Raw genomic sequence first — 14,124 nt, 5'->3', positions numbered from 1 at the left:
GTTCATTTTCAGCAACGCTATTTCCATACTGTAGGAGCTAGATGAGAGATGTTCTTTGCGAGATGAAATCATATATTTTTTAGTCTCTTCTTTTCACAGGTGAGTAAACTGAGAAACAGAAAATTAATTCTCTCCCAGACATATAGGTAGGTAGTGGCAAAGACAGCAAGCAGTACTAGGGGTCTCATGACCCAAGGACCTAGTTGCACAGATGACTGGATTTCTGCCTCTGAAGGCTACCTTCACAGTTGTATGTGTCTAGGTATGCACAGCTGTCTGTATGCAAGTGTGTATACGCATGCATTTATCATATGCACCACCTGAAGAACCATTTACCAACTTTCACTAAACTGATTTGCTTCCTTTATTCTATACATTTATTTTATAAAGTATGACTAGTCTATATAGAAGCAAAACTTCTATTGCTTTCCATAAATAGAATTCCATACATAATAACACATACAATGAAAACAAAACCGCACTAAATTCAAGCTAGATTACCCATTGCTTACTGCAAGCACCCAGTCTAGACCTGAGCTGGTATTGTTGGAAAACAGAGAGATTAACAAGTGGCAGGGAGTGTAGGAGACAGACTAGCACCAGCCACCTTTTCCTTGAGCGCCCAGAGGAAGCAGTGAAGGGGACTGAGCTCACAAGGAAGAGTCAGTGACACCCAATGCCGGGTCTGAGCACACACTCCCCCTTCGGGGAAGCAGGGGCTCAGCCGGGTGAGAGGAAAGTGGCAGATGATATGCCATGTGACATGATTCGGAGTCTCAGAGTCAGAGGCATCGTAATGAGCATTGATTACAGTGTGTTCCCAGCACCCTGGGAGGGGACTTCACCCAGGTGTGGGAGTGAAGGTGTCAGGGGGGATTTCCCGGAGAGTTTCCTTATCATCCCAGCTGAGTCCGGAAAGAGGGATCTACTTCATTCTAACCGCAGGCCGGCAGGGCAGTGTTGACAGGCGGGGCATGTGTCAAGCAAAGGTCCAGAGGCTGGAGAGGGCATGACATGTTCTGAGAGCAGCCGCAAGTTCAGCCAGGCTGGAGCAGAGTCAGGGAAGTGGAGTTCGGACTTGGCCCCGAGGGCGAGAGGGGAGCTACAGGAGGGTTATAAGCAGGAGACAGAAATACGGTCAGCTTTGGGCTTTGGGAAGATGATCCCGAAAGTACAAGAAGGGATTACAGGGCAGCAGAAGGGAAGGTGAGAGGCCCATCAGGATCTGGCTACTGCACCCACACACTCCAGCCTTTATTTGGATTCACTAGTCTCCATACTAACGTTCTTTTTCTTTCTTTCTTTTTTTTCTGAGACAGAGCCTCACTCTGTTGCCCGGGCTAGAGTGCCGTGGCATCATCACGACTCACTACAACCTCAAACTCTTGGGTTCAAGCCATTCTCCCGCCTCAGCTTCCCAAGTAGCTGGGACTATAGCTGCGTGCCATGATGCCCAGCTAATTTTTCTATTTTTAGTAGAGACAGGATCTTGCTCTTGCTCAGGCTGGTCTCAAACTCCTGGGCTCAAGCAGATCCTCCCACTTCGGCCTCCCAGAGTGTTAGGATTATGGGCGTGAGCCATGAGCCACTGCACCCGGCCTGATACTAGGTTTTATCTGCCACTTAGCAATTCAGTCATGTTTTCTTTCTTTCTCAAGGTAAGCCTTGACCTTCAGAAGTGCAGCCAAAAATAGAGCAGTGACGGGGCCACTCTGTCCCGCATTCAGGGCCACTTGGGTCTGAAGCTTGCCTCTGGCCCAGCGACCTGAGCAAGTTCCTTTATCTGTTTAAGCCTCAGTTATTCCTCGGCTTAGAATTTTAATTGAGAAGGTGTGTGGGTGACTTGGTGCCAGCGCTCGCCTCGCGGCCACTGTCACAACAAAGCAGCAGCATGCAGTAGGTTGTTAGTGAGCCCATCTGGGCCTCGGCCCACACCTTAAGTGGGGGCGTGTGTCAGGGGTGCTCTTGGCTTCTGGGCCTTTCCCATGGCAGTCTTCCCACCTGGGCGGGACGGCGCGTCTTTCCTGGTGTGTACTTTCCCACTCCCCAGCCCTGCCAACTCTTCAGGGGACTAGAGGATGCAGACTGCTGGAAGTCCTTGCTCTGAGAACTTGCAGTTGGTTTGCCTTCCTCTAAGGGGTGTCTTCTCCCCAGAGGAGCAGAGACAGGTGGCTGCTTAGGGGCTGGGGACTCTGCTGTGCAGGGGCAGAGGTGGAATGAAAAACAACATGTGTGGCTGAGATCCCGAAACACAGAGGCTCAGCTCAGCTTCCTTTTGCAGGAGAGACCGCTGCGAGGCAGCTTGGAGAGGAAGGACACTGTGCTTTCAAAATCATTTTAAAGGTGGGGACTCCAGCTCCCACTCCTAGTGCCGCTTTGACTCATCCTTCAGGGCGCCAAGCTGGCTGGACCGACGAGTCCCTTCCAGATGAGTGTTCAGTCAGGGCAGGTGTGGGAGGGACGCCTGAGGGCACAGGGGTAATGGGAAAGGCTTATCTGTGCTCGCCTTTCTCTATGAGAAAGCAAGAGTCCCAGTAGGGGGCAGTAATGTCTTTACTAAATAGTATATCATTACCGAAAGAATGTGTAAATAATAGCTTTGGATTAATCTAGAGCAGCAGCTTTCGAACCTTTTTTGTTGTTGTTACTGTAAGGAATGCATTTTACATTATATCCCAGCATGCCCATGCATGTGTATACATATAACATATGTTCAACACACAATATTTCTTATTTATTCTTTTTTTTTTTTTTTTTTTTTGAGACAAAGTCTCACTCTGTTTCCTGGCTAGAGTTCAGGGGCGTCATCATAACTCACCGCAATCTCAAACTCCTGGGCTCACGTGAACCTTCTGCCTCAGCCTTCCAAGTAAGCTGGGACTACAGGTGCATGCCACCATGCCCTGCTAATTTTTTTCTACTTCCTTTAGAGACAGGATCTTCTCTTGCTCAGGCTGGTGTCAAAATCCTGGCCTCAAGCAATCCTGTCTCAATCTCCCAAAGTGCTAGGATTACAGGGGTGAGCCACCATGCTGGGCTGCCTGTTGTTCTTTTTTTTGTTTTTTTCATTAAATAAATTTATTTGTTAAAATAATTTAATATTTATTTTTATATATAATTTTTTTTTTTTTTTTTTTTGAGACAGAGTCTCACTTTGTTGCCCAGGCTAGAGTGAGTGTCATGGTGTCAGCCTAGCTCACAGCAACCTCAAACTCCTGGGCTCAAGCAATCCTCCTGCCTCAGCCTCCTGAGTAGCTGGGACTACAGGCATGTGCCACCATGCCCGGCTAATTTTTTCTACATATATTAGTTGGCCAGTTAATTTCTTTCTATTTATAGTAGAGACAGGGTCTCGCTCTTGCTCAGGCTGGTTTCCAACTCCTGAGCTCGAGCAATCCTCCTGCCTCGGCCTCCCAGGGTGCTAGGATTACAGGCGTGAGCCACTGTGCCCAGCCTACATATCATTTTGATGGACAACTTTTTGAGACCAGAAAATGTGTGCATCTCAAAATAAAAATAATGGTTGATGTTGAATGTGTGTTATGCATTAGGTACCATGTAAAACCTTTCTGATGACTCTTTCATGTAATCCAACATTTTGAGGTAGATGCTATTATTTTTATCTCCACTGAGGTTTAGAGAATGCAAGTGACTTGTGTTTAAGTCCACAGTTATTAATAAATAACTGGTAAGATTTGAAGGTAAATTATTAATAAATAACTGGTAAGATTTGGAGGTAAGATTTGAACCCATGTCTCTCTGATGCTGGAACTAGAGCACTAAACTATTATATTACATCCTGTATCTATGTCAGGTGGTGCATCTCTGCAAGAGATGCTGTCACTAATATGATCACGAATAGAAGCTAGATTAAAACGTGTGTCTGCAGCCTGGAATATTGGGCTGGAATCAACATAATGATTCTGGTAGGTCAAAAATTGATTACTCCAGAACAGAACTGGGGAGACCCTATTTTTCAGGAGGTTTTGAGAAAAAAACACATACCACAGTGGTTATCGTTGACCACAGTGAGGTAACTTGGCAAAGAAAAAAACGATAAACCATATTTCCCAAATGGAAAATGGCGTAGTTGCAATAGGCCAAAACAAATGATAAGATCTACAAATTAGATTTTGGAGAAGATTCCAGGAGGGGAGTGAGGTGAATGAAAGGAACTTGCAAGAGATCCCAGAGCCAGTATCAGAAGACTGTGGACACCAGAGTAAGGGAGGCAGCGAGGTGGAGTTCTGTGGGCCCCACTCATCACGGTACATGTAGCTTGAATGGCACAGCTGGAAGGAGATCACCAACATGAGCAAATAACCTACTTTTGACATCAGGGAAAAGCTCTTAGGGAACATTCTCCTCCTCCAAATGTGTCTTGTGAAACAAATAGCCGTAGAGACACATGTAGGCATGCTTTACTTCTTGTGCATAAATAGTGGTAGACACACATTTTTTACTCACTCATGGTATTCAGGGGGGCTTAATTATCTATTCTCTTAACCTTTCATTTTACTGCATTTTTATTTGGGGTTGGAAGTTTTACCATTATCCATGAGAAGGATTTTGAAAATAGGTAACTCTCTTCTGTCTTTGATTTTAACCTTTCGGACCTAGAGTCCTGCATTTACACGTGATGTGTACAGCTCTCAGCTACTTTACCTTTCTTGCATGGCCCAAATATTATGTATGCAGGTGACCTTTTTGTTATTGAACTTTCTTGGAAATTGGGAACTTTTGATGTTTGTTCATCTGGGGATATATTGGACGTCTGCTTCATAGGAATGTCCCCGAATTCTCCGAACAATGTACCAGACAGTAGCGACATTAGCCACATCTCGTTTCCTCCTCAGGGGAGCTGCCACAGGCTAAGCTGAAATAACAGCTGCACAGTAATCCTGGTGACCAAACAGCTACTTATTCATGAAACAAAACAAAACTGACTTTTGTCTGTCCTAGAACATGTAGCTTTGGGACTCTCGTGGGTGGAAGGGAGGCTAGCCAGGCAGAGAGATGACTTGGAGGATTGACATTTTTAGTTGTTTTAAAGTCCTAGTGGATTACATAAACTGATATTCTGACCCTCTTCCAAGTCCTATGGCATTCCTTTCTTCCGTTCCAAGTTATATAAAGTTTGTTTGTTTTTTTTCCTTTTTACTCATGCCCTAAGTTTTGATTCTCTCTTTTGCATGAGACCATTGATCCTTATAATTTTCTTTCTTTCTTTCTTTCTTTCTTTCTTTCTTTCTTTCTTTCTTTCTTTCTTTCTTTCTTTCTTTCTTTCTTTCTTTCTTTCTTTCTTTCTTTCTTTCTTTCTTTCTTTCTTTCTTTCTTTCTTTCCTTTTTTTTAAGACAGGGTCTCACTGTGTTCCTAAGGGTAGAGTGCAGTGGCATCATCATAGCTTACTGCACCCTAAAACTCCTGGGCTCAAGTGATCCTCCTGTCTCAGCCTCCTGAGTAGCTGGGATTACAGGCACATGCCATCATGCCTGGCTAATTTTTAATTTTTCGTAAAGGACATTTCTTGCCATGTTGCTGGTCTTGAACTTCTGGCCTCAAATGATTCTCCCCCGTTGGCCGCCCAAAAGTGCTAGGCTTATAGGCATGAGCTACTGCGCCTGGCTGATCCTTGCACTTTTCCTTCAGAGCACTTATCATAGTCAACAGTTATACTTTGTGTGGCTCAGTTGTTTTTTTTTTTTAAATAAATAATCTGTGTGCTCCACCTAGACTGGAAGCTCCATGAGAGCAGGAACCCTGTCTGGGTCACTCACCTCTAAATTTCCAGAGCCCAGCCCAGTGTCTGACACATGACAGACTCTCAATAAAGATTTGTTGGCCGGGCGCTGTGGCTCACGCCTGTAATCCTAGCTCTCTGGGAGGCCGAGGCGGGCGGATTGCTCAAGGTCAGGAGTTCAAAACCAGCCTGAGCAAGAGCGAGACCCCGTCTCTACTATAAATAGAAAGAAACTAATTGGCCAACTGATATATATATAAAAAATTAGCCGGGCATGGTGGCGCATGCCTGTAGTCCCAGCTACTCGGGAGGCTGAGACAGAAGGATCGCTCGAGCCCAGGAGTTTGAGGTTGCTGTGAGCTAGGCTGACGCCACAGCACTCACTCTAGCCTGGGCAACAAAGCGAGACTCTGTCTCAAAAAAAAAAAAAAAAAAAAAGATTTGTTGAATGAGTGAATAAAGAAATGCGTGAATGTAACTTTGAATTCAGGTTCTGAGCCTTTCTTATCACTTACAGGAGGGAGAAAGCATTAAAAGCATAATATAACTGTTTATTGTTCATGATTAATTGGGAAATCACATGATATTTCACATAGCAAATACCCAGTAAAAATTTATGAGAACAATAAGCATAATTTTAATTTGTTTAGAGTGAGTTTCTATGGATATGGTAGGTCTTTTCCTAATTTTTTAAATAGGTAGTAGTTATGACTACTAGTTTCAAACAGGTAGCAGTTATAACTAGGGATAATCATGGGCTTTTACTGAATCTGTACCTGGCATTGTGCTAGGCAGTTCACTTGCAGTATAGGATTTGACCCTCCAAACGACCCTCCAAAGAAGGTGCCATTGTCCCTTTTCTTGGATGAAGGAATCAAGGCTCAAAGTTTAAGATGCTTGCAAAGATTCCAAACCAATTTTTTCTGACCTGAAAATCAGTGCTTTTAATAAATATCAAATTCTTGTTATACATTTTTCTCTTTCAGAACTTAGGATCTTGAAAAGAAATATTTACCTTGTGAACATTTGATAGTTTCCCTTTGTCTTACAAAGGAGGGATGACCAGAAAATCTAGGGGGCAGAGATCTTGGTTTATATAAGCATTATTGTACCAAACACCCCAGGAAATCCCTTCAACATTCAATGTTCTATGGAATACAGGGCACTAAGAGATAGGTGGCAACTTTAGGATATCTTGGAGCCTAAGTGGTCAGAGTGTTGTTTCAGAATACCAAGTCTCCTTCCTTGGGGAATCATAAGTTGAGGGTGTGGTGGGATACAGAATAAATGACCTGGTCCTTGTCCTTGGGTATGTATCAGTCTGCTTGGAGGAGACTGGATACATGTGTGAGAAGCACTAGGAAAAAGAGTCTGAGTTTAGCTCCTATGGGACAAAGGAGGAAGGGAGTCATCCATATAATCATCCATCCATCCATCCATCCATCCATCCATCCATCCATCCATCCATCCATCCATCCATTCATCTCACTAGCCATCCATCTGTCCATCCAACCTATTAACCAATAAATCAACCAACCAACCAACCAACCAACCAACCAACCAACCAACCAACCAACCAACCAACCAACAAATATTCAATGCCTCTTATGTGCTAGGCTGTGCTAGGCATTACCTTGCTCTAGTGACTATCTATCTAATGATAGTCCCTGATTTCATGCAGCCTATGGGCACTGGGATAGGCCAAAGTCCTCTGATGAATTTCTCTATCATTCTCACCATCACAGCTTAGATTTGCGCTCTTATGCCCCAGACACAGTGCTAAACATTGTACTCCTGTTCTATCATTAACTCCTCTAAACTTCTTTCCCTATCCTCAAAAAGTAATTGCATTGTATGATTGTTCATATAGCACATGTGAAGAAACAAGCTCAGAGATGTTAAGTAAGAGATTTACTTTTACCCAAAGTCCTGTAGGTGGAAGTGACAGAGTCAGAATACCAATTCAGGCCTTGTCCATATTGTAAGTATTGTGTAAAATGTAAGCTGGTCTTGTTCTAAATTTCATGCAACTGCACTTACATAGATCTTGTTCATCTGGACATCCTGTCTAGGATGAATGGTGATACCACTGAACAACTCCACTGCTTATCAAATGTGTGACCTCAGGCAAGTTGTTAAACTCTTGGTACTTCACCTCCATCACTGGTAAAGTAGGGATGTTACTAGTACCTATCTTGTGGGATTGTTGTGTGGATCAAATGAGTTACTATTAATATATGTATAGTGCCTGGCACATATTATATAAGTGTTGGCTATTATTGATGTTGTTGTTGTATTGACAGACATTTCAGAAGAATACTTGTTTGGGTGAAGAAGGTAATGGATTCAACTTGGAACATGTAGAACAAGCATTCAACTTAATGTGAAACCAATTTAATATACGTATTTTCCACTTGACCTTATGTGCCATGAGGTCGGAGAGGGTCTGCCTGGGTCACCGCTGCACCCATAGCACTAGAGCAGGGCCTGAGCTATGGAAGGAGCTCAATATTTATTGAATAAATGAATGAATGAATGGACTGTAGACATCATTTAGGGTTTAAGTACACATGGATAAAATAATGAAATAATAAACATGCCCCCTATAGGACACCAGCACCACCTGAAATAGAGATTTTGTTAGAGGCAAGGACCCTCAAAGACCCTCAACTCCCCTATGACTCATCCTACGCACAGACTTCGCCCTGGAAAATTCCAGCTATAGCTCCGAGAAGAATGCATTCCATGACGTGCTGACCATGGAATTCTCCAGGATGTGCTAACTGCAATTGTTCCCGACCACCTGCCAGGTTGGAGATGAGTAAACAGTCACAAACAGCTTCGATACCGATAAGACACTGATTGGGGCTGATTAACCCAAACCCAAGACTCATCGTCACCCCACTCTATTTTTCTGTTTCTACTTCCTTTTTCTGTATGCTTATAAAACCTACAAAGAATCCAAGTAAAGTAGACCTTGACAACCCTTTGCTTGGTCTCGTTCCTTTCTCTCGCCCATCTCTTTCAGGCACGGTCCCCCTTGACCCCACGAGTAACAGAAGGTCCTGAGGGCCGGGACAAGTGGCGCCCAACGTGGGGCTCGAGGTACGGACTTTTGTCGGATGCACGTGGTTTACAGACAGTTCTCCGGAGAATCCCTGAAGAGACCTCCTTTCTGCCGCTCACAGAATCGACGGTCTGGTGAGTAGATTTTTTACATTGTCATCCCATCGAGATGGGCCATTCTTTGTCTAAAGAGGCCGTTTTTATCAAGGATCTCAAGGCCTCGCTCAGAGAGAGAGGAATTAGAGTTAAGAAAAAGGACCTAGTAAAGTTTTTTGTGTTCATTGATCGTGCTTGTCCTTGGTTTATTGTTGATGGACCTGAAATTCACCCACGCAAGTGGCAAAAGGTAGGCAGAGATTTAAACAATTTACTTCTGAATCAGGGCCCAGATGCCGTCCCTGTATCCGTTTTCTCGTACTGGGGACTAATTAGAGATATTGTTGAGGGAGAAGATTCAGACCCCAATAAAAAGCAGCTGCTCTCGGTAGCAGAATTCTGCCTCCGACCCGTGTCGCGGTCCACTTCGAGAACGTCTGTAAAGACGGCCGAAGGGCCAGCTTCTCCTAATGATCCTGAGAGACCAACATGACCATCCCCTTGCCCCTCGGTTTATATTAATATGCCCCCTCAGGACCCCTCGGTGGAGCTCCAGACATCTAGGGACGAGCCCCCGATTAGTAGGCCAGACACCAAGACCCTCTATCCTCCTTTACGCGAGGGTACAGCCCCTCATGCATTCAATTACCCGGTATTCAAGAAACAACCCCCCCAAGAGTCCCTCGACCCCACAGAAGAGGCAACCCTCGGAGAGGAAGCGGCCCAATATCACAATCCCGAATGGCCGCCTCCTTACGCGCCCCGGATTTGCACACCTTCGTTAATGCCTCCCCTTACAATGCCCTTATTTTTGCGTGCCAAAAAAGACTTAATTCAAAGGGTTATGCAATTAAAGGATGTCTTACAACTTCAAAAAGAATTTGCCCAGCTTTCCAAAGACTTGTCCTCTCTCCAAGATACGCTTAAAGATTCGGTCTTCATTAGCCACCCACGTCATGAGACCGCCCAATAGCACGCCACCTTAAATAAAAAATCCTTAAAGTCTCCCATAAAGCCCTAGCATTCCCGGTAGTTACCAGGTCTAATAGGCAAAGAGACTTTGCCGTCCCTTCTTCTAGCCAGTCCCCGCCCCAAGATTCGGATAACGAGAATACAGAAGAGAGAGAAAGGGAAAGTGAAAGTGATGACCTCCCGGAGGAGACAGTCCCGGGGCCCACTGCAGAGCCCACTGAATTTCACAGACTAAAGTTTAAAACCTTAAAAGAACTAAATTCTGCTGTTAAGGCGTATGGGCCCAATGCACCCTTTACCTATTCCCTCCTAGAGGCAGCCTCAGGGGGCGGCTACCTGCTCCCCGGAGAATGGGTCAAACTAGTACAGGCGGCCCTTTTTCGCAGGAAGTTCCTCTCTTGGAAGGCCGACTTTCTCGACCGCTGTCAGACCACGGCTGCTAATAATTTAAAAAACCCCAATTCTGCATCTTGGACCCTTGAAAAGCTTAGCGGACAGGGGAGATTTGCTACTGAACAGCGCCAAAGGAGCCTCCCAATTGGACTTTTGTCCCAGACCGCCGCAGCCGCCTTCGGCGCCTGGCGAACGCTTCCCTCTACGGGATCTGTTCTTACTCCCCTGACAAAAATCACCCAGGGAGCTCAAGAGGGATTTAGTGAATTTGTGGGCAGGCTTTTAGAGTCTGCTGAACGAACCCTCGGACACGAAGATGAGAATAATAGGCTTATTAAACAATTGGCCTATGAAAATGCCAACAGCACTTGCAGGGCCATCCTCAGGGGTAAACTCAAAAATAAAGACCTTAATGACATGATTAGAATGTGTAATGATGTTGACCCCTTCGCCCATAAGGTATCGCAGGCCGTACAGCTTGCGGTTGGGGCCGCCATCCAAGGGACCGCGGCACAGAGGGACTGCTTTAAATGCGGTCAACCAGGGCACTTTGCGAGGCAGTGCCCCCTAGCCGTCTCCTCTGCTGCCCCTAACCTCAGTGAGCCGCCAGGCAGGCCAGCCCAGCCCCCCTCCCTCTGTCCTCACTGTAAGAGGGGAAAGCATTGGGCCAATCAGTGCCGCTCCAAGACTGATGTCTTTGGGAACCCCTTGCCCCCCCTTTTGGGAAACGGCCTGAGGGGCCAGCCCCGGGGCCCCCATCCTATTCAATTTCAGTCGGCCTCGGGGAACAGCCGACAAGAGAGCCCCCAGACTCTAGACTCCTCCGAGCAACCACAGGGAGCGCAGGAGTGGACTTGTGTGCCTCCTCCAACACAATATTAAGACCTGAGGATGGTGTTCAGATTTTGCCCACTGGCTCCTTTGGACCCCCACCAGCCAACATGTTGTTTTTTATTCTGGGCGAGCTTCCTCCACTCTTGCAGGGCTCATAGTCCACCCCTCCATAGTAGACAATGACTTTACCGGGGAAATTAACATCTTAGCCAGTGCGCTTACAGGCCCTGTGTGTGTCTCTAAGGGACAGCGCTTAGCTCAGGCATTACCCTTGCCCCTTAATACATCCTTCCCAGCCATCGCCTCTAACGGAGGTGCTTCTTGCCCTGGCTCTTCTGATCTCTATTGGGTCCAAGCTATCACCAAAGAATGGCCCACCCTGCAGCTAAAATTAGATGGTAAACTTTTTGAAGGCCTTCTTGATTTAGGCGCTGATTCCACAGTTATTGCCCAAGACGCCTGGCCCGATTCATGGCCACTGCAGCCCTCCCTTACGCACTTGCAAGGTATAGGACAGTCTAAAGACACTCTCCAGAGCTCAAAAATTTTGACATGGGAAGACTCTGAGGGAAACAGAGGTACCACTCAACCCTTTGTAGTCCCGAGCCTACCTGTTAACTTATGGGGGCGTGATATCCTTGCACAAATGAATGTCATTATGTGCAGCCCCAATGAAGTTGTAGCCAGCCAAATGCTTAAACAGGGATTCCTCCCAGGACAGGGTTTAGGCAAAGAGGGTCAGGGACTAAGAGCACCCTTAAACACCCCCCCCCCTAAGTCAGATAGATCAGGACTAGGGTTCAAAGACCATTTTTTGTAAGGGCCATTGATCCCCCTGCACTTCAGGCAGATAAAATCACTTGGAAAAGTGACTCACGTGTCTGGATTGATCTGTGGCCCCTCCCGTCTAACAAACTAGCCGCAGCTACAGCGTTAGTGCAGGAACAATTAGCTGCTGGACACATAGAGCCCTCTACTTCACCATGGAACACCCCCATTTTCGTCATTCTAAAAAAGACTGGCAGATGGTGGCTGCTACAAGACTTACTGGCTGTTAACCAAACAATGGTTCCCATGGGGGCACTCCAGCCTGGTTTGCTATCCCCAAAGGCTACTATAAGATAGTCATTGACCTAAAAGATTGCTTTTTCTCCATACCATTACACCCAAATGACTGCAAACGCTTCGCTTTCAGTCTCCTGGTAGTAAACTGTATAGGACCCTCTCCGCGCTTCCAATGGTGAGTATTGCCTCAAGGCATGGCCAACAGCCCCACCCTTTGCCAAAAATATGTAGCTGAGACAATTAATTCTTTTAGAATTCAACATCCTCAGCTATATATAATTCATTATATGGATGACATTCTTCTCGCCGGGGCTGATGAGGCAACCTTACATCAGATTACCATGCAGGTTGTCTCAGCCTTACAAGCTCGAGGCCTCCGCCTGTCCCCTGAAAAAATTCAAGTCTGCCCCCTTCACCTGTTCCTAGGCTTTGAATTATTCCCCAATAAGGTCCTCTCCCAAAAGGTGCAAATAAGAAAGGACTCTCTTTAATGCCTTAATGATTTTCAGCGCCTTCTAAGCGACATTAATTGGCTTCGCCCATATTTGAGACTCACCATGGGACAGTTAAAACCCTTATTTGACATCCTGCAGGGAGATGCCAATCCAACCTCTCCACGCTCCCTAACTAAAGAAGGGCAGCAAGTGCTTAATTTGGTCGAGCAGGCCATAAATGCCCAGGCCATTGGCTACTTCTCCCCCGACTCCCCCTTGTACTTCATTGTCCTCCCTACCCCCTTTTCGCCCACGGGACTCTTGGCAGGGCAAGCCCCTTTTTTGGGTTCACCTGTCGGCTTCCCCCCCTAAAGTCCTTCCCACCTACCCTTATTTAGTAGCTAAAGTTATTCGCTTGGGACGAGAAAACTCCCTTAAACTCTTTGGAAAGGATCCAGATATCATAATACTCCCTTACAATGCTTCTCAAATTCAGTGGCTAATACAAAATGATGATGACTGGGCGATTAACTGTACGTCTTTCCAGGGCAAACTAGATAATCATTACCCCCGTGATAAACTAATTCAATTCCTCTATTGGACACCTGTAATATTTCCCAAAAAAACAAGAGTCTCCCCCATTCCAGGAGCCGTCTTAGTCTTTACCAACGGATCCTCCTCAGGCACCGCGGCCTATAGCATTAATGGCCAGGTCCACAGCTTTCCCACCGGATTCTCCTCTGCTCAACTCGTTGAGTTAGCGGCCTTAGTCGCAGTCTTCAAACACGTAGATCAGTCACCATTTAACTTGTATACTGATAGTTCTTATGTTGCTCATGCTGTCGCCACTTTAGAAACTGTGCCTCATATTCGGCCCTCCAACAATACCACTCAAATGTTCCAGCAACTACAAGGACTCATTCACTCCCGTTCTGTGCCCTTTTTCATAGGCCATATTCGCGCCCACACTGGCCTTCCTGGGCCTCTAGTCGCTGGAAATAATCTTGTTGATCAGGCAACCCGCATTGCAGGTGCAGTCCACACTATCACTGTTGATCCTGTTTGCGCTGCACGCCAAGCTCATAATTTACACCATCTCAATGCCCGTACTCTCAGACTTAAATTCTCCATTACTAGGGAACAAGCCAGAAAGATCGTCCACCAATGCAAGGCCTGTTTTACCCTCCTCCCCAGCTGTGTCCCCTTTTCCGTTTAGCACCTCCCTATACCAACCTACCCTGCCCGAGGGGCCCCCCTCCTCTGCAGAACTAATTCTCACCCTAGTCAATGCCTTTGTCAGGACCATCCGAGAGGCCAACAATTCAGAATATCAGGAGTGTTGGGTATGCTACTCCCCCCGGCCTCCCTTCTATGAAGGTGTCGCTACATTTGGTAAACCATTATTTACTAACGACACCAGTAAACTCAGATGGGACCTGGAGACCCATGATGGCCTGACACTCAGCCAAGTCACAGGCCTAGGCCTTTGCCTTCTTAGCCCAAGAATGCTTCCCCCCGCACCC

This window comes from Microcebus murinus, chromosome 21 (genome assembly GCF_040939455.1).
Source record: "Microcebus murinus isolate Inina chromosome 21, M.murinus_Inina_mat1.0, whole genome shotgun sequence".
Classification (NCBI taxonomy): Eukaryota; Metazoa; Chordata; class Mammalia; order Primates; family Cheirogaleidae; genus Microcebus; species Microcebus murinus.
The sequence above is the reverse complement of the archived record's forward strand: the minus strand, read 5'-3'. Positions refer to the sequence as shown.